Source organism: Pistacia vera, unplaced genomic scaffold, assembly GCF_008641045.1.
Source record: "Pistacia vera cultivar Batoury unplaced genomic scaffold, PisVer_v2 Contig267, whole genome shotgun sequence".
Taxonomy (NCBI): Eukaryota; Viridiplantae; Streptophyta; class Magnoliopsida; order Sapindales; family Anacardiaceae; genus Pistacia; species Pistacia vera.
Window position 1 is genome coordinate 450518 of NW_022196076.1, and position 26892 is coordinate 477409.

The window sequence follows — 26892 nt, forward strand, 5'->3', positions numbered from 1 at the left end:
TGGAAGTTGGTGGTCATTTCGGCTCGACAATTTTTTCTTTTAATTTTTTTTATTTTTTTTCCTTTTTTTTTAAAGATGTTTTTTTTTTTGTTATGAGTTGTGATGAGTGTCAACGAGTTGGGAATATATCTAGGAGAAATGCCATGCCTTTAAATAATATGCTAGAAGTAGAATTGTTTGATGTTTAGGGGATAGATTTTATGGGACCTTTTCCTTCTTCATTTTCTAACCATTTCATTTTGGTTGCTGTAGATTATGTTTCGAAATGGGTGGAAGCTGCTGTGTTGCCAACAAACGATGCTCGCATAGTTATCAAGTTCGTAAAGAAGAATATCTTTTCAAGGTTTGGCACGCCAAGGGCTATTATCAACGATGGTGGTTCTCACTTCTGCAATTGCCAATTCGCAACATTATTAAGCAAGTATGGGGTTACACATTGAGTTGCTACCCCATATCACCCACAAACTAGTGGCCAAGTCGAAATATCCAATAGGGAGCTGAAACAAATCTTGAAAGACAGTAAGCACCTTTCGAAAGGATTGGGCAACTAAGCTTGATGATGCACTATGGGCATATAGGATGACATTCAAAACACCAATAGGACTGTCGCCCTATAGGATGGTTTACAAAAAAGCTTGTCACTTACCAGTAGAGTTAGAGCACAGGTCATATTGGGCAGTAAAGTTTTTGAATTTTGATCTACAAGCCGCAAGAGCAAAACGATTACTGCAACTCAATGAGATGGAAGAGTTTCGCAATAATGCATACGAGAATGCCTGCATCTACAAAGAAAAGACTAATCAGTGGCATGACAAACACATTGTGAACAAGGAATTCAAGGAGGGCGACAAAGTGCTGTTGTTCAACTCAAGACTGCGACTTTTTCCGGGAAAATTGTGCTCAAGATGGTTTGGCCCATTCATCATTTATCGCGTGTTTCCGCATGGGGCGATAGAGCTTCACCACTCGACGAAGGGAACATTCAAAGTCAACGGCCAATGATTGAAACCTTATGTTGAGAATGGGAATGAAAACGAGAGTGTTTCAATTCTTCTTCAAAATCCTAATTGATGACAGAAAGGAGTTGAGCTTAAGACTTTAAACAAGCCCTTTTTGGGAGGCAACCCAAGATTTCGATTCTGTTTTGTTTTTATTTAATTTTATTGTTATGTGTATTAATTTTTCTATTTAGCAATTTTTGTGTGTTATGTTTTTGCGTTATTTTTAGTTCGTTAATTCAGATGTCCGGATTGTGTTTCAGCTTTTTGACAAAACACACTCAGGGAACATTCAGAAGGCCCCATCATGCTCGCCGCAGCTATGCACTTCATCGCTACAGCGAGCGTGAATTACGCGCAGAACAGAAGCTAAGAACGATTAATCACGCTCGCCGCAGCAACGCACTTCATCGTTGCAGCGAGCATGAATCCAGCACAGACCGCGACGAAAATCATGATTTCCACGACGACGAAGATGATCACCGCAGCGATCGTACCATAAAACGCGATATTGCGTTTAAATGAGACTGCTCTTCTTCTCCCTCACACAATTTTCATTGCATCCCACAGTTCATAGCACAGTTCTCTTCACCAAAAAAAAAAAAAATTTGTTCCTTTCTTCACAAATCATTCATCCATTTTCCATTTTTACTCCATTGCTCACTAACACATTCCTACTTCCATCCCATTTCACAGATTAAGGAAGCAAGAGGAGAGTTTGCGCAAAATCAAGGTTAGGGTTCCAAAAGGAAATTGGGGGTTTTCAAAAATTCAGCAAATCCGTAACAATTCAAGGCACATTTAGACAGAATACGGCTCAAGTAAGTGTTTCTCATCCAAATTGAGAAGTAATTTTGATTAGAACCCATTGATCTGAAGTTTGTGGAAGTGTGGATTGATTATTGTTAATTGTTGAAAATTGGGAGAGATTAATTTGATTTTCGTGATTGAATATGTGATTATTTTTGCGTGATTGAAAAAGGGAAGTTGTTGGTTGTGGGAGTGTGGTGATTTTTGTTGAGGAGTGAGGGTAGTTAGGTCAGTGTTTGGATTAAGGGAAAAATAGTGATAATGGCACCCAAAAGGAAGCCCGGAAGTGATCGGAGAGAAAAATGAAAAGGGCAGGCCTCCAGTGATACCCGATTTGTTAGTTAGGCTGCCCAGGAAAGATATGAAAATTTTGCAAAGATACCGGGGAGATTTATTGAAGAAAGAGGGCTAGTGTTTACAGAAGAGTTTGAGGGAATAACTGATGTGATTCAAGCTCTGGGTTGGGAGAAATTTTGTAAAGAACCCCTGGCGCCTGCTATTGCCTCTGTGGTAAAGGAGTTCTATGCCAACATTATTGATGGTGTTGACGGGAGGACAATGGTAAGAGGTAAAGAGATAGTATTTAATGCAGCTGCTGTTAATGAATTTTATGGGCTGCCACAAGTTGAGCTCGATGACGATGCCTATGCCGCATTCAAGCAACAAGTGGATTTTCATGCAATAATTAATTATTTGACAGAAGGGAAAGCTACATGGTTTATTGCGACTGGGGAACACATCCGTTTTGAAAGTAAGTTCTTGAACTCAACTTCGTGCATGTGGTTGTATTTTGTATGCTCTCGATTGATGCCCTCCAAGCACATGAGCACTGTTAGTAAAGCTAGGGCGATCTTGATGTATGCGATTTACCAAAAGATGAGGATGAATGTGGGTGAGATTATGTTTCAAGAGATCACCCACTCAGCAAAGCGTAACAAGACTGGTTTCTACTTTCCCTACATGATTATTGCATTGTGTAAGCAACTTGAAGTGCCTTTGAATGCTAAAGAAGTTTTTATTCCGCAAGGAGTGAGTCTTACCATGCAATTTATGCAAAATTTAACCAATGGGGGCAGAGTAGAGGTACCCAGGACCAAAGCATCTTCATCAACAAAGCTTTCCCAAAGAGATCAATTGTCGAAGTTGAATGAAGACATCAAAAAGTTAAAAAAGCAATAGAATTGTCAACAAGCCTGGATAATGTGGATGAGTGGACAAATGAGGGTGCAACATGAGATGCAAAAATTGTAACTTGCTCATGCTGGGATAGCAGCACCAGGGTGTGAATGGACTGATTTTGTGTACCCAGCGGATGAGGAACAAGGCGATGCTCCTGATGAGGATTCTAAGGAGAGTATGGAGGAGTAGAGTGAAAGTTCAATGTGTCTTAGTTAATGTTGTCAGTGTATTTTGTTTGATTGTTTTTCTGTTCTGATGTACTTGCATTTTGCTACTGTGTGTTCTTTGAGTCGTTGTGAATTGTTACTCTATTTTTGTTTTTTTTTTTGTTAATGCTCTTTTTATCCATTCTTGTATTCTGCATAACTATGTCTGGGTTACCTAATGATGATCCCAACTTGCATATCGCCATTTTTGGAGTTTATGCGACACATTAAGGCATAATGGAGTATCCGATGACGCAATTAGGCTAAGGCTCTTCCCTTCTCCCTTAGGGATAAAGCTAAAGCTTGGTTGATTTCTTTGCCATCTGGGAGCATCACGACATGGAACGAGTTAGCTCAAGCATTCCTCACTAAATTTTTCCCACCTGCCAAGTCTGCAAAGCTAAGGAATGAAATTTCAAACTTTTACCAACAAGATTCAGAGTCATTGTATGAACATGGAAAGGTATAAGGATCTCTTACTGAGGTGCCTCCGTCATGGTTACTAATCTAGTCACAAGTGTAAACGTTCTACAAGGTTCTAACCAACCATTCAAGCATGATTGATGCTACAAGTAGGGAGCCTTGAACAATAAACACCAGAAGATGCATACAACCTGATTGAGGTGATGGCGAATAAAAACTATATAGGACTCTAGAAAGGAGATCAGCGGGAGTGCACGAAGTTGACAGTTACACTGTATTGGCTGCTCAACTTACGAACATCCGGAAGCAATTAGGTAATGTGTTGAAAATAATGCCATTGAATCTTTTTCTCTAACATGTAATCTTTTTGCAGGAATCATTCCGAAGGCTGCCAAGAAGGGAACTCATTTGCTCATGCAAACAAGCCAATTACGTTATAACTTCCAAAGGGGGCAAGAGAGTCCTTCCAACAATAATCCTGCTGGGGAAACACCCGAACTTTTCATGGAGCAACAATAATGAGCAAAAGCAAGCTCTTGTTTTTCAACCTCAAGAGCCAAAATCTAATTTAGAGAATGTGTTGACCAAGTTCATTGAAGAGACAAGCAAGAGGTTTGAGAAGAGTGATGTCCTGGCTCAAATCAATCAACCTCTATTAGGAACCTTGAGACTCAAATTGGGCAAATTCCAACATTTTAGGCGGAAGAGCTCAACGAGTTTTGCCGAGTGATACAGAGAAGAATCCCAAGGAACAAGTGCATGCAATCACCTTGAGGAGTGGTTGAAGTTTGGAAACTCCAGAGGTGAAAAACCGAGGAAAGAACAACCTGAAGAATGAACAGAGGGACGATCGCTGCACGATGAGGATGTATCCGCGCGAGCGCGTGATAAAGTGAAATTTTGTCAAGGGGAAGACAATCACCGCGCAAAGACACTGGTACCGTGCGATGAATCTGGTGGCCACGTGACCGAACATATAGCAGAAAACTCCTTCAAGTCAGGAAACCTTGCCGTACCCACAACGGTTGAAGAATCAGAATTCGACAAGCAATTCGATAAGTTCATTGACATGTTTCGAAGTTTACATATTAATATCCCTTTTATTGATATGCTAGAATAGATGCTGAAGTAGCAAAAGTTTTGAAAGAGATCCTCACGCACAAGAGGAAATTTGAGGAAGACGAGAAAGTTATGCTAACAAGGAATGCAGTGTGCTGATTCAAAAGAAACTACCACCTAAACTACAGATCCAAGAAGTTTTACTATCCCTTGTATTATTGGTAGTTGTTATTTTGATAAAGTGTTATGTGATTTAGGTCAGAGTTACTTGATGCCGTTTTCCATTACAGGAAGCTTGGATTGGGAGAAGTGAAGCCAACCACCATGTCTCTCCAATTAGCTGATTGACGATAACATATCCTAGGCGGGTGGTCGAAGACGTCCTAATTAAGTAGACAAACTGATTTTTCTAGTAGATTTCATAGTATTAGACATGGAGGAAGACTGGGAGATACCATTATTCTAAGCGACCTTTTCTAGCCACGGGGAGAACATTGATAGATGTCCACCAAGGGAAATTAATCTTACGGGTAGAAGATGAGCAGTAGAATTTGATGTCTTTAATCTATAAGAATCTATCTGAAGTATATCTCATGTTTTAAGATTATGTTCTCGACACCATAGTAGAGCAGAATTTTGAAGAAGCTACCCAATTATTCCCCTAGAAAATTGTTTGATGAATTCTAGAGATCAGGAGGTGAAGTTGATAGTGAAGAGATATGGAGTGTTTAAGATACTTAAATGCCTTACCCCTTTGATTCGTCCAGAAGCTAATCTGATTAGAGAAATTGAGCTGTGGAGCTATGGAGTCTCATCAACTTTACAATCACAAAGCACCTACTTGAGCTCAAGCAACTACCATCTCATTTAAGGTACGCATTTTTAGAAGAGGGTAAATTTTTTCCAATCATTATTAATGCTTCTTTGAGTGTTGTAGAGGAAGAAAAGTTGCTGCGCATTTTGAGAAAATACAAGAAGGTCATTAGATGGACAATTGCAGTATCAAAGGTATCAGTCCTTCGATTGCATGTACAAGATCTTAATGGAAGAAAGTTACAAGCCTACCATCCAACCACAAAGAAGATTGAATCCCTCAATGCAAGAAGTGGTCAGAAGGAGGTGTTGAAGCTTTTAGATGCAGGAATAATATATCCGATTTCGGATAGTGCATGGGTGAGTCCAGTCCAAGTAGCCAAAGAAGGGAGGAATGACAGTGGTCCGTCATGACAACAACGATTGATTCTGACACGAACAGTCACGGGATGGAGAGTATGTATCGACTATCGCAAGCTAAATTCCGTGACTCGTAAGGACCATTTTCCATTGCCATTCATTGATCAAATGTAAGAGAGTTAGCTAGCCATGAGTTATATTGTTTCCTAGACGGATAGTCAGGCTACAACCAATTGCATAGTGCCAAGTCAAGAAAAGACCACTTTCATGTGCCCATACGGAACATTCACCTATCGAAGAATGTCTTTTGGCTTGTGCAACGCTCTTGCTACTTTTCAACATTGCATGATCTACTTTTTCTGATATGGTTGAGAAGTCCATTGAAGTTTTCATGACGATTTTTCTGTTTTTGGAAATTCTTTTGATGATTGTTTAACTAACTTATCTAATGTTTTGCAGAGATTGTTGACACTAACTTGGTGCTAATTGGGAAAAATGCCATTTCATGGTACAAGAGGGATTGTGTTAGGTCTCGGATATCAGCGAATGGAATTGAGGTGGATCGAGCAAAGATTGAGGTCATTGAGAAACTACCACTTCTAAATCCAGTGAAGGCTATCAGAAGCTTCCTGGGCATGCGGGTTTTTATAGGAGATTCATATAGGATTTTTCTAAAATCTCTAAGCCTCTCTATGATTTATTAGCTAAGGATGTCCCTTTTAACTTTAGTCAAGAGTGTTTAGATGCATTTAAATGTTTAAAAGCAAAGTTATATCTACTCCTATTATTGTTGCGCCCGATTGGGAACTACCTTTTGACATCATGTGTGTGCGAGTGATTATGCTTTAGGGGCTATTTCAGGACAACGAAAAGTTAAGGTTTTGCATGTGATTTATTATGCCAGTAAGACCTTAACGGACCCAGCTGAATTATGCCACTACTGAGAAAGAAATTTTAGCAGTAGTATTTTCTATTATAATTTCGTTCTTATTTGCTAGGTACCAGGTTATTGTGTACACAGACCATGCCATATGAAGTACCTCCTAGCAAAACGGGACTCCAAGCCAAGTTATGTCGATGGGTATTGCTCCTACGAGAATTTGACTTGGAGATCAAGGACAAGAAAGGAATGGAAATCAAGTGGCTGACCATTTATCCCGATTGAGTCCAATGAAGAAGTTCAAGAGGAAGAGACCAATCAATGAATACTTCCCAGATGAGCAACTGTTTGCAATTCAAGAAGGGTCGTGGTTTGCGGATATGCTAACTATTTGGCGTAAAGGTTATGCCCCCTGGAATAACTCCCAGAGACGAAAGAAATTTTTGCAGATTTAAAGTATTACTTTTGGAGGATCCATTTTTGTACAGCATTGCGATCAATTATAAGATGTGTGTGCCAGAGGAAGAGATGATGAATATACTTCGTCATGTCATTCAATGGAGGTTGGTGGTCATTTCGGCTCGACAAGACTGCGCGCTAAAGTTCTTCAATCGCTGCCCACTCTTTTTAAAGATGTTTTTGTTTTGTTATGAGTTGTGATGGTGTCAACGAGTTGGGAATATATCTAGGAGAAATGCCATGCCTTTAAATAATATGCTAGAAGTAGAATTGTTTATGTTTAGGGGATAGATTTTATGGGACCTTTTCCTTCTTCATTTTCTAACCTTTTCATTTGGTTGCTGTAGATTATTTTCGAAATGGGTGGAAGCTGTTGTGTTGCCAACAAACGATGCTCGCGTAGTTATCAAGTTCGTAAAGAATAATATCTTTTCAAGGTTTGGCACGCCAAGGTCTATTATCAGCATGGTGGTTCTCACTTCTGCAATTGCCAATTCGCAACATTGTTAAGCAAGTATGGGGTTACATTGAGTTGCCACCCCATATCACCCACAACTAGTGGCCAAGTCGAAATATCCAATAGGGAGCTGAAACAAATCTTGAAAGACAGTAAGCACCTTTCGAAAGGATTGGCAACTAAGCTTGATGATGCACTATGGGCATATAGGACGACATTCAAAACACCAATAGGAATGTCGCCCTATAAGATGTTTACGAAAAGCTGTCACTTACCAGTAGAGTTAGAGCACAGGTCATATTGGGTAGTAAAGTTTCTGAATTTTGATCTACAAGCCGTAAGAGCAAAACGATTACTGCAACTCAATGAGACGGAAGAGTTCGCAATAATGCATACGAGAATTCCTGAATCTACAAAGAAAAGACTGAGCAATGGCATGACAAACACATTGGAACAAGGAATTCAGGAGGGTGACAAAGTGCTGTTATTCAACTCAAGATTGCCACTTTTTTCGGGAAAATTGTGCTCAATGGTTTGGTTGCCCATTCATCATTTATCGCGTGTTTTCCGCATGGGGCGATAGAGCTTCACCACTCGACGAAGGGAACATTCAAAGTCAACGGCCAATGATGAAACCTTATGTTGAGAATGGGAATGAAGACGAGAGGGTTTCAATTCTTCTTCAAAACCTAATTGTGACAGAAGGATTCGAGCTTAAGACTTTAAACAAGCCTTTTTTTTGGGAGGCAACCCAAGATTTCGATTCTGTTTTGTTTTATTTAATTTTATTGTCATGTGTTTAATTTTTCTGTTTAGCAATTTTTGTGTGTTATGTTTTTACATTTTTTTTTAGTTCGTTAATTCAATGTCCGATTGTGTTTCAGCTTATTGACAAAACACACTCAGGGAACATTCAGAAGGCCCATCACGCTCGCCGCAGCTATACACTTCATCGCTGCAGCGAGCTAGAATTACCCACACGAACAAAAGCTAAGAACGATTAATCACGCTCGCTGTAACAACTGCTGTAAACTAGTACAATGCATGCATAATAACAATAGAAAATGGGCCCAAAACTTTTCCTTTGTATAATAAGTCATACGTCTTTTAACACAAAGAACGTCACTTACAAAAAGGCCATTTTAAAAGACAAAACAGGGGAAATAGTGTAGCTATTGCTCCTCGCTTGCCGATGCCCCTCCGCACTGCTCAACACCTACCTGCATCCACAAAGGAAAATAACGGGGTGAGCCACAAAATAATGCCCAGTAAGTAAAACCCTCTATCTATCTATCCCCGTAGTATTACTCTAATTCTTTCCTCACACTTTCTGTTGTTTCCTACTAAACGTCATGCCTCATCTTACCGAGGTACGGTCAGATGGCGTTCACACAGCACCATCTCACTCTTCATGACTATCGGGTGGAATTCACACAGAACCAACCCGTTCTTAGTGACTACTGAGTGGGGATCACGAAGCACCTACCCGGTTTTCGTAACTATCGGGTGAGACCACATAGCACCTACCCGTTCCTCATGACTTTCGGGTAATGATCACCAAGCATTAACCCTTTCCTAATCACTGGTCGGTGATGATCACAAAGCATCAACCCATCTCTAATAATATCGGGTGATGATCACAAAGCTCACACCCTTTTCTAATTACTAACCGGGTGATGGTCACAAAGCATCCACCCGTTTCTAAATCTATCAGTTGATGATCAAAGCATCAACCCATTTCTAATGGCTATTCGGGTGGTGATCACAAGCATCAACCCGATTCTCATAACTGTCGGGTGATGATCACAAGCATCCACCCATTTCTAATACTCTTCTCATTCACTCTCTATTCTAGCACTTCTCATTCTCTCTACCCTTAGAGTAGTTGCATCCACAAAGTTCTCTACTCATAGAGCAAGTGCATACACAAAGTTTCCTACTCTTTCTTAGGTCACTTCTCATGCACAATTAATGCCTATGGATGTTCATCTCCCACTAATGCACTTATGAAATGCCAACATGCAATGTTGCAAGAATTAAGGTTCACTACTCATACTCAACACCCTATAGGCATTTCATCAAACAACTCAAGTGCTAATAAAACTCTATTATACATAATTCTAAATCTTTCTCTAACCATCCAAAATGGGAGAAATCCCCTCACATAGCCACATAACCTGCCAAAGAAAGACACTTCCAAAGGATTCCTCAATTCCCTTCAATTCCATCTCAAACTACCTTTCCAACCCACATTCACTTCTTATATTTGCAATGTATAAACAATCACAAGGCACTAGAAATCTCTATTTAAGCCTCAATAACATGGCATATAACATTTATATCACATACATACATAAGTGCTATCAAACCCTAATCAAGAAATTCTCAAATCTCAACTTGGGTTAGGGTTTACTTACCTTGTTATGGAGAGATTTCACTAACTCTTCCTTTCACATGGTTTGCTTACTTTCTCTTTAGTCTTCCACAAAAGAACAAAACCCTTAATATCAATATAACAAAAACTCACAAACTTCACAACCAAAGCAAGAATCCTTACCTTAGGATGCCTTAGGTTGATTTTCTACCCCAAATCACTCCAAAAGCCCTTTAAAACTCTTGATCAAAAGAAGAGAATTTAGAGGAAGCAAGAAAAGAGAGTGGCGATGGAGAAAAGAATGAAGGGTTTGCAATGACTTAATTCCTTTTAATGAAATTTATACACAAGCATTCCCATTTTGCCCTTACTCTTCTTTAGGAATTCTATCTATATCCTTTGATTCATTACAAACACACCCCCATAGCAACATATTCTCCTGAAAATTCCTTACATTTTACTCCCCACTTTTCCTGCAATTAGGGGTAGAATGGTCAAATTGCCCTTAGGAAGAAAATATCTAAAACTTAACAAACATTTTTGGTCGGCCTGTCGCCGCGAGGAAACTTCTGTCGCCACGGCGAAACTGTCCAGCAGCTTCCCGTGGCTTCAACACCTCTTCGCCACGGCGAAGATTCTTCTTCGCCCCGAAGCTTGGAACACTGAACTCTTCTATTTTCAACCAATTTCGGGCATTATTCAACATAACACCAATCAAAGTTCAACCAACATATACCAAGAAACCAACTCAAATAAAGCAAAGAAGAAACAATAACTACGTACCTCAAGTGGGGCGTTACAATTCTTCCCCCTTAAAAGAATTTCGTCCCCGAAATTCATACAAATAACTATGGAAACGATCTGCATGTCCCGTTCTCTTCCCAGTGGCCTCTTCCACTTTGTGATTCCTCCAAAGGATCTTCACTAACAGAACACTCTTGTTCCGAAGCTCTTTAACCCTTCGATCTCAAATCTGAACTGGACTTTCTTCATATACTAGATTCTCTGTTACTTCGACGTCCTCTACACTCAGGATGTGGGGATCACTTACATATTTCCGTAGCATCGAGACATGGAAGACATCATCACCCTGTCCAGGTAGGTGGTATTGCCAATCTGTAGGCCACCTTTCCCACTCGTTGCAAGCCCTCAAATGGACCTACATACTCTGTCTAACTTCCTTTGCTTCCAAAGCGCATTACTCGCTTGTAAGGGAACTTTCAAAAACACTTTGTCGCCCACTAGAATTCCACTCTTTCCTCTTCAAGTCGGCATAACTCTTCTGTCGATCTTGGCTTGTTTCATTCATTTCTGATTAACTTCACATCTTCTACCATGTTCTGAGTCATCTCTGGCCCAAAGAGGGTATTCAACTCATCTTTTTCACCTATTTCATCCCATGGAGCGGAGACCTACACCGTCTACCATATAGAGCCTCGTAAGGTGCCATTCTAATTGTAGACGGATAACTATTATTGTAGGCAAATTCCACTAAGGGTACATCTCTAGCCAAGATACTCTATAATCATGCAACAGGCTCTCAACATATCCTCAAGCACCTGGTTCGTTCTCTCGTTGGCATCCGTCTAAGGATGGTAAGCAGTACTGAAAGCTAAACGGGTACCCAAACTCCTCGTAAACTCGTCAGAAGGTTGAAACAAATCTGGAATCTCTATCTGACACTATAGTCTTGGGCACACCATCAGCATCTGACTATCTCCTTAAGGTAAATTTGACCAACTGTCTGCATTGGTGCTCTCCTTTATGGAAGGAAATGGGCTGATTTGGTTATCTATCCACAATCACCCATATAGCATTACACCCTTTCTGTACTCTGGGGAGACCCGTGATAAAATCCATTGAAATGCTCTCCCTATTTCCACTCTGGAATACTCAATGGTTGAAGCAACTCTGACGACCGTTGGTGTTCCGCTTTCACTTGCTAACAAGTTAGATTAGCCACAAACTCTGCAATGCTTTCTTCATACCTGACCACCATAGCCTTTCTTTACATCTTGATACATCTTGTTTGCTCCCGGATGAGCGGTGTTATGGTGTGTCATGAGCCTCCATAAGAATTTTCTGTTTCAAACTCCTCATTCAGAGGAATGCACAATCGATGCTTAAAATAGAGGACACCATCTCTCACAAAGAACTCGGATGCTTGCCCTCAAGCACTTGCTGAACTATTCTGACACCACATCGGCCCGCATTGCTTTTCTCTGATTCCTAGTAAAGAAAACTGTACCTCTAGTGTAACGCCCCGCTTGAGGTACGTTGTTATTGTTTCCTTCTTTCCGTCTTATTTAGTTGTTTTTGGTAATATTGTTTGATTGTTATAACCATGAGTGTTGTGTGGATTAATTGCCTTGAATGGGTTAAAATAGAAGAAGTGTAGTAGGCCGGCTTCGTCCGGGGCGAAGAAGAATCTTCGCCGCGGCAAGATATGTTGAAACCACCGGAAACTCTCTGGACAGTTTCGCCGCGGCGACAGAATGCTTCTTCGCCACGGCGACGGCCGATTTCCATGTTGGTTGAGTTTAGATATTTCTTCTCTAAGGGCAATTTGACCATTCTACTACCCTAATTGACAGAAAAGTGGGGAGTTAATTGTAAGGATTTTTCATGGAGAATATGTTGTTTTGGGGTGAGTTTGTAATGAATCAAAGGATATATGGAATTCCCAAAGAAGAGTAAGGCAAAATGGGAATGCTTTGTTATGTATTCATTAAAAGGAATTAGAATCAGAAAAAACCCCTCATTCTTCTTCTCAAACGCAACTTCCCATCTCCACTCCTCGCAACTTTTCTTTTCCTTTGACCAAGGAATTTCAAGGGGTTTTTTTGAAGTGATTAGGTGGAAAATCAACCAAGGCTCCCTAAGGTAGAATCTCTACTTAAGTTGTGTGATTTGGGAGTTTAACCCATATTGAAGTTTGAGGGTTTTCATTCTTTTGGTTAAGATTAGAGGGAAAGTCAAGCTATCAATGAAAGGAAGAATTGTGAAGTCTCTCCATAACAAGTAATAAAACCCAACCCAAGTTGAGATCCATGAAATTTCTTGATTAGGTTTTGATAGAAATGTGTATGTATGTGATGGACATGTATATATGCCAGGTATGGGTATTAATGGGATTTCTAGGCTTTGTGAATGTTATACCTTGCAAATATGAAAATTGGGTTGTTGGGTTGACAAGGTAGGTGAGATGATTGAAGGGGTGTTATGAAACCTTTTTTGGAAGTGTTTTGTTTGACAGGTTATTTAGGCTTTGTGAAGGGGTTTTTCCCCATTTGGATGGGTAGAAAAGTTTTAGAATCATGGCTATGATAGAGTTTCATAGTGCACATGAGTTGTTTGATGAAATGCCTAATAGAGGTTTTGAGTGTGAGTATGAACCTTAATTCTTGCAACATTGCATGTTGGCATCTCATAAGTGCATGTGAAGTTGAACCATCCATAGCCCTAGTTGTACATGGAAAAGTGACCTAAGAAGTGTAAGAGAATTGTGTAGTAATTACCCTATGAGTAGAGAGCTTGGTGGTAATAACTACTCTAAGGGTAGAGAGCATTGAAAAAATACTCAATAGAAGGAGTTAGAAGAGTAGTATAGTTGGGATGGATGCTTGTGACATCACCCCCGTTATGGGAATCGGACTGATGCTTTGTGATCACATCCGAAAGCCCTTAGAGATGGGTAAGATTGCTTTGGTGATCGTCACCCATATATCAAAATGGGTTAGATGCTTTGGTATCACTATCCGATAGTTATTAGAAAAGTGGGTTGATGCTTTGTGATCATCACCATACATTAGTAGAAACGGGTTGAATGCTTTGTGATCATCACCCGATAAGTGACTAGAGAGGGTTAATGCTTGGTGATCGTTACCCCAAATTTATGAGGAACGGGTAGGTGCTAGGTGATCTCCACCTTAGTTAGGAAACCGAGTAGTGTCTTTGTGATCCCCACTCGTATTCACTAAAACGGTTGGTACTGTGTGCATTCCACCCGTAAGTTTGGAGAGTGTTATGGTGCTGTGTAACGCCATCCGGCCGTACTCCGGTATGAGGCCATGCTATTAGTAGAAATAGAACAGAAACAGAATTAGAAAAAGATAAGAAATTAAGAGTACACCACGGGACGACAGTTAAGAGTTTTACTTACTGAGCTTTTTGTGCTCACCCTGTTATTTTCGCTTGTGGATGCAGGATCTAGGTGATGATGCAGTCAGGGGCGTCGGCAAGCGAGCAATAGCTACACTTTCCCCTATTGTTGTCTTTTAAAATGCCTTTTGGGAACAGTACGTTTGGGGTATAAAGACATATGTATTATTAATGAAAAGAAACTTTGGGCCCAATTTACATTGTTTTAGGCATGCATCGTACAGTCTCAGCAGATGTTACATCTAGACTAGCAATTCTTCCCGAACCCACTAAATCTTTGTTTCCTTAGACAATTCTTCTATTAACTCTTTCTCTTGTAACCAGAATAATGGGCTTTTTGCTCAAGGCATCTGGCTACTACGTTGGCTTTTCCCGGTTGATACTGATCTCACAATCATATCCTTAACCAGATCTACCCATCTTCTCTGCCTCATATTCACTCCTTTTGATTGAGAAGTACTTTAACTCTTATGATCAATGTAGATATTACTCTTCACACCATAAGTATGCCTCCAAATCTTTAAGGCAAAGACCAGGTTGCTAATTGAAGTCATGCTAGGGTATCTGTCTCGTACTCTTTCAATTGACAGAACATAAGCTATAACCCTACCTACTGCATCAGCACGTGCCAAGTCCCTGCAAGAGGCGTCTGTAAAAATGTCATAATCTACACCCCCTGTGGTAACACTAATACAGAGCTGTGTTAACCTCTTCTTCACTCTTGAAGCTTTCTTTACATTCTGCTGACTAGACAAAAGGGTTTTCTGTTTGGTAAGAGCTGTCAACGGTTTACCAACTAACGAATCCCGCTACAATCGCCTGTAGTAACCTGCGTAAACTAAGAAACTCTGTTTCTTTTCACTGTTCCAACTTCTGTCCGATTCAGGATTGCCTCCTTTACTCGGATCTACCGAATCCCTTCCTTCGACACGTATACCCAAGAATATCACTTGATTAAGCAAAACTCACACTTAGAAAATTGAGCACACAACTTCTTTTCTCTCAGTCGTTAATACTAATCTCAAGTGTTTCTCATGTTCTTCCCTTGCTTTGGAGTAAATCATAATGTCGTCAATGACAGACAATAATTGATCCAAATACTCATGGAATACCCTGTTCATCAATCCATAAAAAACTACTGGGGCATTATTAGCCAAAAGGCATCACTACAAATTCATAATGCCAATCTTGTACGAAAGGCATTTTAGCCACATCTTGCTCAACTACTCTTACTTTAGATACCCGAACCTCAAATCAATTTGGAGAACACTGCCTCGCTCCTTTCATTGATCAAAAAGGTCATCTATCTGGGTAGCGGGTACTTATTCTTCACTGTAATTTTATTCAACTCCCTATAATCAATCACATCCTTGTGATCCATCCTTCTTTTCACAAACAGGATTGGAGCTCCCCAAGGGAATGACTCGGTCAGTAAAGCCTTTATCTAAAAGCTCTTAGAGTTGCTTCTTTAATTCTCGAGGCTCAGCTGGGGCCTTCGCTAGGGGCTTTAGATATTGGTGCGTCCCAAGTGCTAGTTCGTACCTAAATTTCTACCTCCCTTTCTGGAGGCAAACCCGGTAACCTCTTCCGGAAACACATCTAGAAAGTCTCGACTACTGGCACCCCCTGAATCTCTACTGTGGAAATCACCACTCTACACTACATGGGCAATATATCCCGAACACCCTTTCTCACATCTTCCTAGCTTCTCACATACTAATCGCATGCTCAACTGATGGCCCTCTCCAAAACTAACTTATCTCCACTATCGAGATAAATCTCGCCTTCTTTTTTCGACAGTCGATCTCTCCTCCATATCTCCCTAGGATCACATGCCCAATATCACATCAAAGTCGGGCATATCAAAAACTATAAGTCAACTGTTAACTCTCAACCCTGGATCACTAGGACTCTCTTACACAAAATCTCTTGAGTCGAACCCTAACCCCTCGGTACCTCTATCTTAATGTTGAGTCACTCGAATAGGTTTCGAACCTAATCTCTCAATCTCCCATAAATATAACGAATGGGTGTCGCCTGAATCAATTAAAGCATATAAGGAACTGAATAAATAATAGCTGACCAGTAACGGCTGATGGACTGGCCTCTACTTCCCCCTATGCCACAGTAAACACTCTGGCATTTGCAGTACCTCCTGAACTCTAAGTGGTTGGTGGAAGAGAGCTTTACATCTCCTCATCATGTGCCTAGCTGTCGGCACCTATAACCACCTCGGGTCCCTCAGACATTCTCCTGGGTGCTTCCTCCCACTTTAGGGCAAAGAGGAAACCCTTCCGTCCGGGGTCGCTTATTCTTCCACTCTTTTCTATTCTGTCATACTAAACTTCTTCTTTGATTCTTCATGTCTTTACCTTTTACACCCTCATGTTTCTCTCTCGGGGGCGTAGGGTGGCTCACTTGGTCCTCCTGTCGAGGATCCTACGGGAAGATTTTATTCTAAAAAATCTCCGCTTCATTGCCCGCCTCAAAGCCTCACTATAATTTTCGAGAGGTGGAACTTGTCATTATACCGCGGCTATCTCCGGCTTCAAACCCGTGCACAAACTTATCCCTTCCAAGGGTGCGTACTAACTTATCCGGTGCGAACCTGCAAGAGAATTGAATTTCAACCGAAATCTCTTTCAACGGCACTAGTCCCTTACCATAACTGATAAATTCTTGGACCTTCCATGAACTTGGTCCTCTGTTCATACCTCCCTCAAACTCTTTGCATGAACTCTTCCCACTGTCATTATATCACATCATGAGTTTTCTTCCATTAATTCCCACCAATTCAGGCATCACCCCAGAACAAGAAACTCGCATACCGATCTTCTCTCCCAGTCTGCATGGGAAATAACCCCGTGGCTCGTTCTACGACCCAACAGCCACTCTTCTACTATTACTGGATCTATAGTACCTTTACACTCAGAGGTTGATGTTGACTAGAAAGCCGTAAATCAGTTCAACTCTGCTCTGTACTGGGGGGAGGTACCGGTTGTCCTCTTTTGATATGGCAACTGGCAGTACTGTTGTGGGGTTTCACTCTCCCTTGGGTTTCTGCCATGACTGCTGTATATTCCCCCGAATTCTAGCTTCATCCAAGGAGGGGGACGTAGACACTGGTGGGTTAGAAGGTTCTCCTTCATTCACCAACCTTTACCACGATTCTGATAACTACGCCTCATCTACAAAATATCACACCAATGAACTCGAGAAACATTACTGTAAGAAAGAATTACTCCCACATCAGTTATAGACGTCGTGGCGATGAGAATAGTACACTGTTCAATCCCAAATCTTGTGGGGGGGGGGGCGTCTGATACAAAAACCTGTAACAACTGGCTGTAAACTAGTACAATGCTCCTGCATAAATAACAATAGAAAATGGGCCCAAAACTTTCCTTTTTTGTTGTATTATAGTCATACCTTCATACCCAAAGAACGTCACTTACAAAAAAATGCCATCTAAAAGACAAAACAGGGTAACATGGTAGCTATCTCCTCCCTTGTCGAACGCTCCTCCGACTGCGATCACACCTAGATCCTGGCATCTCACAAAGAAATAGTATAACGAGGTGTACACAAAAAATGGTCCCAGTAAGTAAAACCCTCTATCTGTCTTCAACCGATAGTACTTACGTTAATTCTTCCTCACTCTTTCTGTTGTTTCCTACTAAACGCATGGCCTCAATCTTACCGAAGGTACGGCTGGATGGCGTTCACAACAGCACCATCTCACTCTTCCTAACTATCGGTGGTAATTCCACAACACCAACCCGTTCTATGACTACCAAGTGGGGATCCAAGCACCTACCCGGTTTTTTTGATTTTTTTTTCGTAACTATCGGTTAGACACCAAGTCACCTACCCGTTCCTTTCATGACTTTCGGGTAACGATCACCAAGCATTAAACCGCTCCGAATCACTGTCGGTGAGATCCAACGCATCACCCATCTCTAATAAACAGCGGGTGATGTATCATAAACATCACCCCTTTTCTAATAACTACCCGGTGATGGTCACAAAGCATCCACCCGTTCCTAATATCTATCAGGTGATGATCACAAAGCATCAACCCTTTCTAATGGCTATTCGGGTGGTGATCAACAAAGCACAACCGATTCTCATAACTTTTGGTGTGATGTCACAAAGCCACACCCATTTCTAAGTACGTCTTCTTATCACTCAAGAAAATAAAAAAATATCTACCTCTACTCATTCTCTCTACCCTTACCCTTTAGAGATGTTGCATCCACAAAGTTCCTACTCATAAGACGAAGTGCTAATACACAAAGTTTTCCTACTCTTTCTTAGGTCACTTTCTCAATGCACATTATTGCCTAGATGATGGTTCATCTCGCACAATGCACTATGAATGCCAACTGCAATGTTGCAAGATTAAGTTCACTACTCATAGCTCAACCCCTATAAAGGCGCATTTCATCAAACAACTCAGTGCATAATAAAACTCTATTGATAACAATAATTCAATCTTTCTCTAACCTCCAAAATGCGAAATCCCCTCACAGAGCCACATAACCTCCCAAGAATACACTTCCAAAAGGATTCCTCAATTCCCTTCATTCCATCTGCACACTACCTTGCAACCCACTTGCCTTCTTATATTTGCAATGATGAACAGTCACAAGTGGCACTAGAACATCTCTATTTAAGCTCAATACACATGCATATAACTGTATCTTCACTACATACAAGTGGCTATCAAAAGACCCAATAAAAAAATTCCCCAAATCTCAACTTAGGTTTGGGGTTTACTTGGACCCTTGTATGGGAGATTTCCTTAACCTCTTCCTTTCACTTGTTTGCATTGACCTTTCTGGCTCTACTCTTCCAACAAAAATCCAAACCCTAATAACCAATATAACAAAAACTCACAAAACTTGCACAAACAAACAAGAATCCTTACCTTAGGATGCCTTAGTCTTATTTTCTACACCAAACACTCCAAAAGCCTTTAAAACTCCTTGATCAAAAGAACGAGAACTTGAGAGGAATCAGAAAAGATAGAAGTGGGAGATTGAGAAGAATAAGTGAGTTTTGCACGATTATTCCTTTTAAGAAATTTAACACAAGCATCCATTTTGCGCCTTAACTCTCTCTTGAATTCTATCTATATCCTTTGATTCCTTACACCACACCCATAGCACCATATGCTCCATGAAAATTTCCTCATTACTCCTCCCTTTTCTGCTAATTACGGGTAGAATGGTCAAATGCCCTTAAGGGAAGAAAATATCTAAAACTTAACAAACATTTTTTGGGTTGGCCTATCGCCACACGAGGAGCTTCTGTTCGCCGCGGGCGAAACTGTCCAGCAGGCTTCCCATGGCTTTCACACCTCTTCGCTCACGCGAAGATTCTCTTCGCCCCGGCGGCTTGGGAACACGAAACTTCTTCATTTTTAACCACTTTCAGGGCAAGTATTCAACATAACACTCATCAAAAGTCAACCAACAATATGAGCTCAAGAACCAACTCAAAGAGAGCAAAAGAAAACAATACGATGTACAATCAAGTGGGGCGTCGAACACTCGTTAAAAATGCTAGGGTGTTGATTTCACCTAGATACGCTAACCCAAATCATAGAATCTATTACCCAAGTTCTAATTCCTTGATTGAAAATCGAATTCCCTAAGTTGTAAAACATACCTTCTCAGGCTAAATTTCCCTACTTATCCCTATCAAGCTTCCGCACCCAACAAAATGAAGATTAATAGTTCAAAGTCTTTTAAGCTTTATGGAATTCTATCTAGATTTCATAGATCGCTAAACCTATCTGTAGTGTTTGCTTAATCTACAGTATTTATCCCAAGAGGTACAATCACAAATCACTTCTCAGTCTCATTGTGAACAACACACATTTGAATGGTGATCAAGCATCCAAAAGTCATTAAGAAAAAGAGATAAATACTCAATCATGAAATTAAAACTCAGAGTAAATCAATTCATATAAATTTGAATCATTGTATCAAGGTTACATCAAACCCTAGCTAAACAACTCACTTCATACTCAAAAACGAAATAAGATAACAAAAACAGACTGAATCAAGATTCATCTTTGAAAAACAAGCAAAAATGGAGAAATCTTCTCTAATTTGAAGCCCAAATCTTCAATCATCTTCTCCTTCCATGAGTTGCCTCCCAAATGACAAACCAAGACTCATTTTCTTTCGTTTTCATGCTAATTTATACCTCTTTCACTTAAGGACCAAGACCTAGTGATAAGAGCTTGAAAGTATATTTTTTTTAGTGATTTAATTGGATTATTTGTGGAAAAATGTGCTTAAATTGTTGAATTTGAATTAATTCTTTCATAAATACCATTTATGGGATCACGAGTGCATTTTCAATTTTTTCAGGCTCAAACAGATATTTGAAGGGAAAAGAATGATGTCGATGGAATTCATGATGAGTAGGAACAAACGGTGCAAGAATCGGAGTTGAAACAACAAAGTTGTGACGCGTCGAAAATACAAAGTAAAATCTGAAAATTCTTCAAGATGAGCATGCTTCACTGTTTGGATCATAACTTGAGCTGTGGAAAGCTTATTTAGAGCGCTACAAAGTTTTTGTTGATTACTTGACCAAATTCTGAAGATCACGGATGCCTTAGACAGGAAGAACGATCATCGCGGCGACGGTTCTCACCGCCGCAGTGATGCATCACGGGCTTATAATGTTAATGTGTTATCCTAATCCGAATCTGAAGGGGCTAAGACATCTACTTTTTCCCTAATTAAGATCAGAACCCTAGGACTATAAAAGAAAGATTTTTGAGAAGTTTTAGGAGCTTTGGAGAGAGAGAAAAAGACGGCTACCAGTTTGGAGATCGGGATTCTGGAAGCTCTTGCTCACCGATTAGAGAAGTTTTTATATTTTTCTTTCTTGAACTCATGTCATTGAATAGAATGATGGATTTTTTTATTGTCATTATGAACTAACTCTGTTTTCTAGGGCTACAGATGTAGCCTAATTTATGAATATGTGTTGACGTTATTATGTTGATTTTTATGTTAAGCATTAATTCTAAGTTTTATTATCGTGTGTAATGCTTTCAATTCTTAAGGACCCGAGAGTTGAATGATTTCATGGGTTGGGTTGAGATCGAGAGATGAAACCTAATTTGTCTAAGGTAATAAAACCATAGATTGAGCAAACACTAGAGATAGGTTACTGCGATCTGTGAGGCTCTGGTAAATTCCATAGAACTTAATGATCTCTTAGCTTCTAAATCCGTTTTAGAGATATCTTAGGTTGTTGCTTAAGGGTTAATTTGCTAATTGTTCGAGAGAAAGTTAGTGGAATTTTAGGGAATTTGGATTTTAGAATATGCTTAGTTAGATTAACCATAATTGTCAATGCATAGGATTAAATTGGTGTGAAATCTATGCCCTAGGTTTAGTCATATTGATCTTTGCTTCAAAGTGTTTACAAATTCTACATTTATTTAGTTTTTAGTTGTTACTTTTACATTAAAGTTATTCTCACAATTCTGGTTTATCAAATAGCAATAGAATATACTATACAGTTGCGAATAGCCTGTCAAGTTTTGGGCGCCGTTGTCGGGGAACTATTTTATTTTACCAATATCAATACGAAAGATTTAGTTACTAGTTTGATTTGTTTTATTATTGTTTACTAATTAATTTTTTTTTTTTTTGTTTTTGTTTTTGTTTCAGCTAGAATCTGGAGAGTTTACGCTCAAGAGGTGGTGGTGATCTTAATTTGCTAGATTTTGAGATCGAGAGAACCGCTAAACAATTGAGGAAAGAAAAGAGGCAAGCTGAATCTGAACAATCAATGGCGAACACAGGAATTGTCAATTCTAATGTGCAAAATCAAGAGAATGAGAATGAGGATACCTTAGGAGGGAATGCAATGGGTGGCGCAGCAGTGGTTCAGAGATCATTGAAGGACTACTCTAGTCCTTCCATTGATGGGTGCTATTCTAGCATCAGAAGACCACCCGTTCAAGCAAATAATTTTGAGATTAAGCCAGCAATTATTGGAATGATTCAGCAGTCAGTCCAATTTGCTGGGTTACCTAATGATGATCCCAACTTGCATATCGCCAATTTTTTGGAGTTATGCGACACATTAAGGCATAATGGAGTATCCGATGACGCAATTAGGCTAAGGCTCTTCCTATTCTCCCTTAGGGATAAAGCTAAAGCTTGGTTGATTTCTTTGCCATCTGGGAGCATCACGACATGGAACGAGTTAGCTCAAGCATTCCTCACTAAATTTTTCCCACCTGCCAAGTCTGCAAAGCTAAGGAATGAAATTTCAAACTTTTACCAACAAGATTCAGAGTCATTGTATGAAGCATGGGAAAGGTATAAGGATCTCTTACTGAGGTGCCCTCGTCATGGTTTACTAATCTAGTCACAAGTGTAAACGTTCTACCAAGGGTTGCTACCAACCATTCAAGCTATGATTGATGCTACAAGTAGGGGAGCCTTGAACAATAAAACACCAGAAGATGCATACAACCTGATTGAGGTGATGGCGAATAAAAACTATATGAGGACTCTAGAAAGGAGATCAGCGGGAGTGCACGAAGTTGACAGTTACACTGTATTGGCTGCTCAACTTACGAACATCCGGAAGCAATTAGGTAATGTGTTGAAAATAAATGCCATTGAATCTTTTTCTCTAACATGTAATCTTTTTGCAGGAAATCATTCCGAAGGACTGCCAAGAAGGGAACTCATTTGCTCAGCCCGAACAAGCCAATTACGTCAATAACTTCCAAAGGGGGCAAGAGAGTCCATATTCCAACACATATAATCCTGCGTGGAGGAAACACCCGAACTTTTCATGGAGCAACAATAATGAGCAAAAGCAAGCTCCTGTTTTTCAATCTTAAGAGCCAAAATCTAATTTAGAGAATGTGTTGACCAAGTTCATTGAAGAGACAAGCAAGAGGTTTGAGAAGAGTGATGTCCTGGCTCAAAATCAATCAGCCTCTATTAGGAACCTTGAGACTCAAATTGGGCAAATTCACAACATTTTAGCGGGAAGAGCTCAACGAGTTTTGCCGAGTGATACAGAGAAGAATCCCAAGGAACAAGTGCATGCAATCACCTTGAGGAGTGGTTGAAGTTTGGAAACTCCAGAGGTGAAAAACCGAGGAAAGAACAAACCCTGAAGAATGAACAGAGGGACGATCGCTGCAGCGATGAGGATGGTATCCGCGGCGAGCGTGATAAAGTGGAAAATTTTGTCAAGGGGAAGGACAATCACCGCGGCAAAGACACTGGTAGCCGTGGCGATGAATCTGGTGGCCACGGTGACCGAACATATGAGCAGAAAACTCCTTCAAGTCAGGAAACCTTGCCGTACCCACAACGGTTGAAGAATCAGAAGCTCGACAAGCAATTCGATAAGTTCATTGACATGTTTCGAAGTTTACATATTAATATCCCTTTTATTGATATGCTAGAATAGATGCTGAAGTATGCAAAAGTTTTGAAAGAGATCCTCACGCACAAGAGGAAATTTGAGGAAGACGAGAAAGTTATGCTAACGAAGGAATGCAGTGTGCTGATTCAAAAGAAACTACCACCTAAACTACGAGATCCAAGAAGTTTTACTATCCCTTGTATTATTGGTAGTTGTTATTTTGATAAAGTGTTATGTGATTTAGGGTCAAGTATTAACTTGATGCCGTTTTCCATTTACAGGAAGCTTGGATTGGGAGAAGTGAAGCCAACCACCATGTCTCTCCAATTAGCTGATTGATCGATAACATATCCTAGGCGGGTGGTCGAAGACGTCCTAATTAAGGTAGACAAACTGATTTTTCTAGTAGATTTCATAGTATTAGACATGGAGGAAGACTGGGAGATACCATTAATTCTAGGACGACCTTTTCTAGCCACGGGGAGAACATTGATAGATGTCCACCAAGGGAAATTAATCTTATGGGTAGAAGATGAGCAAGTAGAATTTGATGTCTTTAAATCTATGAAGAATCTATCTGAAGTATTCTCATGTTTTAAGATTGATGTTCTCGACACCATAGTAGAGCAGAATTTTGAAGAGAGCTACCCAATTATTCCCCTAGAAAATTGTTTGATGAATTCTAGAGATCAGGAGGATGAAGTTGATAGTGAAGAGATATGGGAGTGTTTAAGATACTTAAATGCCTTACCACCTTTGATTCGTCCAGAAGCTAATCTGATTAGAGAAATTGGAGCTGTGGAGCTATGGAGTCTCAGTCAACTTTACCAATCACAAAGGCACCTACACTTGAGCTCAAGCAACTACCATCTCATTTAAGGTACGCATTTTTAGAAGAGGGTAAATTTTTTCCAATCATTATTAATGCTTCTTTGAGTGTTGTAGAGGAAGAAAAGTTGCTTCGCATTTTGAGAAAATACAAGAAGGTCATTGGATGGACAATTGCAGATATCAAAGGTATCAGTCCTTCGATTTGCATGTACAAGATCTTAATGGAAGAAAGTTACAAGCCTACCATCCAACCACAAAGAAGATTGAATCCCTCAATGCAAGAAGTGGTCAAGAAGGAGGTGTTGAAGCTTTTAGATGCAGGAATAATATATCCGATTTCGGATAGTGCATGGGTGAGTCCAGTCCAAGTAGTGCCAAAGAAGGGAGGAATGACAGTGGTCCGTCATGACAACAACGAGTTGATTCTGACACGAACAGTCACGGGATGGAGAGTATGTATCGACTATCGCAAGCTAAATTCCGTGACTCGTAAGGACCATTTTCCATTGCCATTCATTGATCAAATGTAAGAGAGGTTAGCTAGCCATGAGTTATATTGTTTCCTAGACGGATAGTCAGGCTACAACCAAATTGCCATAGTGCCAGAAGATCAAGAAAAGACCACTTTCATGTGCCCATACGGAACATTCACCTATCGAAGAATGTCTTTTGGCTTGTGCAACGCTCTTGCTACTTTTCAACATTGCATGATCTACTTTTTCTGATATGGTTGAGAAGTCCATTGAAGTTTTCATGGACGATTTTTCTGTTTTTGGAAATTCTTTTGATGATTGTTTAACTAACTTATCTAATGTTTTGCAGAGATGTGTTGACACTAACTTGGTGCTAAATTGGGAAAAATGCCATTTCATGGTACAAGATGGGATTGTGTTAGGTCATCGGATATCAGCGAATGGAATTGAGGTGGATCGAGCAAAGATTGAGGTCATTGAGAAACTACCACTTCTAAATCCAGTGAAGGCTATCAGAAGCTTCCTTGGGCATGCGGGTTTTTATAGGAGATTCATATAGGATTTTTCTAAAATCTCTAAGCCTCTCTATGATTTATTAGCTAAGGATGTCCCTTTTAACTTTAGTCAAGAGTGTTTAGATGCATTTAAATGTTTAAAAGCAAAGTTAATATCTACTCCTATTATTGTTGCGCCCGATTGGGAACTACCTTTTGAACTCATGTGTGATGCGAGTGATTATGCTTTAGGGGCTATTTCAGGACAACGAAAAGTTAAGGTTTTGCATGTGATTTATTATGCCAGTAAGACCTTAACGGGACCACAGCTGAATTATGCCACTACTGAGAAAGAAATTTTAGCAGTAGTATTTTCTATTGATAAATTTCGTTCTTATTTGCTAGGTACCAAGGTTATTGTGTACACAGACCATGCCATATTGAAGTACCTCCTAGCAAAACGGGACTCCAAGCCAAGATTATTGCGATGGGTATTGCTCCTACGAGAATTTGACTTGGAGATCAAGGACAAGAAAGGAATGGAAAATCAAGTGGCTGACCATTTATCCCGATTGAGTCCAATGAAGAAGTTCAAGAGGAAGAGAAGCCAATCAATGAATACTTCCCAGATGAGCAACTGTTTGCAATTCAAGAAGGGTCGTGGTTTGCGGATATTGCTAACTATTTGGCGTGAAAGGTTATGCCCCCTGGAATGAACTCCCAGAGACGAAAGAAATTTTTTGCAGATTTAAAGTATTACTTTTGGGAGGATCCATTTTTGTACAAGCATTGCGATCAGATTATAAGATGATGTGTGCCAGAGGAAGAGATGATGAATATACTTCGTCATTGTCATTCAATGGAAGTTGGTGGTCATTTCGGCTCGACAAGACTGCCGCTAAAGTTCTTCAATCGCTGGCCCACTCTTTTTAAAGATGTTTTTTGTTTTGTTATGAGTTGTGATGAGTGTCAACGAGTTGGGAATATATCTAGGAGAAATGCCATGCCTTTAAATAATATGCTAGAAGTAGAATTGTTTGATGTTTAGGGGATAGATTTTATGGGACCTTTTCCTTCTTCATTTTCTAACCGTTTCATTTTGGTTGCTGTAGATTATGTTTCGAAATGGGTGGAAGCTGTTGTGTTGCCAACAAACGATGCTCGCGTAGTTATCAAGTTCGTAAAGAATAATATCTTTTCAAGGTTTGGCACGCCAAGGTCTATTATCAGCGATGGTGGTTCTCACTTCTGCAATTGCCAATTCGCAACATTGTTAAGCAAGTATGGGGTTACACATTGAGTTGCCACCCCATATCACCCACAAACTAGTGGCCAAGTCGAAATATCCAATAGGGAGCTGAAACAAATCTTGAAAGACAGTAAGCACCTTTCGAAAGGATTGGGCAACTAAGCTTGATGATGCACTATGGGCATATAGGACGACATTCAAAACACCAATAGGAATGTCGCCCTATAAGATGGTTTA

At 40.1% G+C, this 26892-nt stretch overlaps 1 non-coding gene and 1 pseudogene across 1 annotated transcript; one reads left to right on the plus strand and one right to left on the minus strand.

Moving 5' to 3' along the window:
* LOC116133258 overlaps window positions 1–26122 on the plus strand; it is a 34901-nt pseudogene extending 8779 nt beyond the window's left edge.
* Window positions 22472–22578, minus strand: LOC116133261. The gene has a single exon (XR_004128516.1). It is a non-coding gene; the product is annotated as a small nucleolar RNA R71 (small nucleolar RNA).
* Window positions 26123–26892: the final 770 nt, after the last annotated feature.